Source organism: Drosophila kikkawai, unplaced genomic scaffold (assembly GCF_030179895.1).
Source record: "Drosophila kikkawai strain 14028-0561.14 unplaced genomic scaffold, DkikHiC1v2 scaffold_8, whole genome shotgun sequence".
Classification (NCBI taxonomy): Eukaryota; Metazoa; Arthropoda; class Insecta; order Diptera; family Drosophilidae; genus Drosophila; species Drosophila kikkawai.
Window position 1 is genome coordinate 117,526 of NW_027222741.1, and position 3,560 is coordinate 121,085.

General features: G+C 35.8%; 1 long non-coding RNA gene across 1 annotated transcript; it reads left to right on the forward strand.

Moving 5' to 3' along the window:
* The first annotated feature begins 408 nt into the window (after positions 1–408).
* On the forward strand, positions 409–1,432 carry LOC138929609 (uncharacterized). The gene is made up of 3 exons (XR_011445848.1): positions 409–750; positions 802–957; positions 1,014–1,432. It is a non-coding gene; the product is annotated as an uncharacterized lncRNA (long non-coding RNA).
* The last annotated feature ends 2,128 nt before the right edge of the window (positions 1,433–3,560 follow it).

The window sequence follows — 3,560 nt, forward strand, 5'->3', positions numbered from 1 at the left end:
TTTTTAGTGCTAGCATTTTGATGGATCCGTGTACGTCTACTTGCAATGAATTCAAAAATTTAAATGAAGTAATCCTTTCCAAATTGTTAGACGATACGTTGAACCAATCCAGTTAGTGGCGAGTATTCAACTAGTCGATCATGGATGAGAAGGCAATATGCCTTTGTATTTATCTCACCCGCAACAGTTAGCTCAGTGGAAATTTTTATATCAGTCGCTCCTGATTTGACACTCTCGTTCTGGTATGAGAGATCAACAACCACAATAGGAGCCTTCGACATGAATTCCATCGGAGATAAAAGAGCTCGGGGTTCTCGATTGTAATAGCTCTCTTGAAATTTTGTATACATGTCATACAAGACAGCAAACCGATTCTCATTATATTTAACATTCAAATCCTCATAGGGATATACTTCAGAATTAAGATATACCTTTGCATTTCTCAAATTGTTTGTAATTAGTTCTCCATTCAATGTAAATGCAATAACAGCAAAACGTGGACGTTCTCTGTTTGCAGACATCTTGACATTCCATATATGATGTGTTCCCTGAACCAATGTCGGATTTATATAACAATCCCAACTCCGGAATGCGAGTGGGAGGCTAGCTCCACTCTTTACTACATTAAACATTTTAATTTTAGCACTGTCACTTGGAACGATGTGGGGGATCTTCCAACTTATACTATTTATAGCAATGTTATGGATTTTTCCATCAACATTTTTCACAAACATATCATCAGGGTTTTTCGTAAGTAACAGAACGAGCTCATGTTTACAGTTTAAGACGACTTTCTTATAGTCTTCAGCGAACCCCATCAACATTTTTAAAGGTACAGAAAAACTGAAATGTCCTCCAGAAGGGATATTGTCCCCGCCACTCCACCCCGCATTGCGATAAGCCGCTCCTTCCTGTTGGCCGACTGAGAGAAAGTTCTTAATAGTCGTTGTTATTCCAGTAAAACGCGTCCTATCCAATTCACAGCCATTCAACTCATATCTTATTTCATCCAGAAAATAGGCCATGCAATTATTTTTGAGCAAACCGCTAACGCCATTTGTACTAGTCTTTCCTGTATTTGAGTCAATAATTTTGCTAAGCGTTCCTTCAAAATGGAGAAAACTTTCACATGGAAGGACATACAAATCTTGGTTTTGCAAACTGATCCGTACTTCATCATTTGCTTTGAAGTTCTGCTGATATGGATAATATGAATGAAACTCTTTTTTAATAATAGATTCATCGTTAGCAGGCTTTTCCTGGACATAAAAGATCTCATTCATTTGAATATTAGTTGATAAACTTTATTTAATATTAAATCCCAACGATTTCAAAATCAATTTATTTTTTAATGTGAGGGCCGGGCGTTGATGTGAAGATGATGGTGCTTTCACTTCAGCTTTAGATTTGATAATGTTATCAAAGGATCGATGAGTACCCCTTTTATTGTAAATAATCATTCTGTCGGTCGTAAGTGGAGACGGATTGATACAGTTTCCCCACGCAAATTAACTAAATCTCCGTCCTGATCAGTTATCCGTATTTCTAGTGTGCTTATTTCTCTGGTGTTCACAGGCAAATAAATCAAATTTCGTGGTGTTATGTTCATTTTATATCCAGGGGGGACATTGATTCCAAATTCATGAAGCACATGATTTGGTTTATTCCCTACATATGACCCGCTTATAATGTTGCATTCCAATCTAACAGAATTTATTTTTAAAATATTGACGGGATTATCCGAGATGTAAACTTCTTTCTCATGTGGTCTTAATTTTCGTTTATTAAATCCGAATAAACGACCAATTGATCGTTCATGATTAAAATATACGGTCTCATTTTTAGTAATAACTTGAACTTGTAACGTGTTGATATTACACTCTATTTTTATACTGTCTTGAAGCTCATACTCCTTGAGCTTATTAATAATATATTTTGAAATATCATCAAACTCATATGAGCCAATTGGTATTTCAATGACTTTGTTCCCAATATGAAATAAGTTGTTCCCCTTATCAACATTCGGTATAGAATTGAATGTATAAAAATCAATTAGAGCACATTCATAATTACGTTTTAGCTCAATTTGTGGGAAAAAATTCTCGCTAAGTACAGATGTATTCCCATTTAGAGCTATTGTCAATGATGTAGTCATTATGATGCTTGAGTCTGAACTGACTTTATTCACAATAATATTATTATATTTATATTATCATTATTATTTATTCAAGTATAATAAATTGATCGAATCCTTTTCTATATCGTCCAGCTTTCATATCATCGTCTTTAGAGATTACAAGAAATCCAAATTTATCGACCCAACACTTTCGTGAAATTTCCATGAATGTTTCAAAATTCATATCAGAATGAACATGATCTCGATATATGTGACGAAGGTTCATATCGTCCTGCTTAAACATTATAATAAAATTTGCATTATCTCGTATTAAATGTTTTGGAATATGTGTATACGTTTGACATAAATAGAATGAATCAATATTTCTATGTCGACCCATACAAAAATAATTGCGAATAGCAGTTTGCTTTTCACACGCTACGTCATCAAACACCATGATGGAATTGTTTTTAGCTTCCTCTGGTGACAAAACACTGTCATTCGCTGAAAATGTATAATATCCCATTCCTCGTATTGGTTTTACAAGTTTTTCCAAATACTCATATTTCGGTTGATATAAACTCTTTGAATACACGTATATATTTTCGAATTTCAGGCCGTTTGGGTCCTCGATTAAGGCAATCATCACATTAGTTTTTCCGCAATTGGACGGACCTACCACCAAAGCTCTGATCGTGTTTGGGAGCAGTGAACTGTGACGCCGATGTTTACTCTCCCCATCACCACCACTTTCAATGTTTTTTACTATGATTTTTTTATTTTGTCTTAATAAACGCATGTTTTAGAGATAAGTACTTCATTCAAAGACAACCAGTCGTTAATTGAGGTTGATATAAAATGGGTAAACATTTTTATAATATTACCAGTCATAAATCAAATGTCAAACAGGGTACAGGTCTCATAAATAATTTAATAAACACTCTTCCCTTTGAGGCTCATATACCTGGGTATAATTACTGTGGACCTGGTACGAAGCTTGTAGTGTACAAAACAGGACGAAATAGCCTTCTCGGTCTATAAGGACCGAGCAACTATGATCGTTCCATAAAGGTGGTTCTTGAAGACGCTAGGTTCGAGGGTGCGCATTCTCGCTGTGCTCGGGTCCAGCTCGTCGGATGGGGCGGGGTTTTTTCTCCCCTAGCTATCTTTGTTTATAACACAAATCATATAATGCGCGAGATAAACTAAATAAATCGGGCTCTAAAGTGGTAATGGAACAAATCAAATTAAGTACGGAATCCGCGCCGCCGCGCGTACTCACCAACTAGAAAGGGAATCCTGCTCGATTAGGGGATCACAGGTGTTATGTGTCCCGTTTCTCTACCCACCCAACCTTGACAACATATCGAAATTTGGCTGTTGTCCCAAAATTAAAGTAAAATTTACCTTTACTTCCTCTTAATAAATCTTGGCATGAGTACTC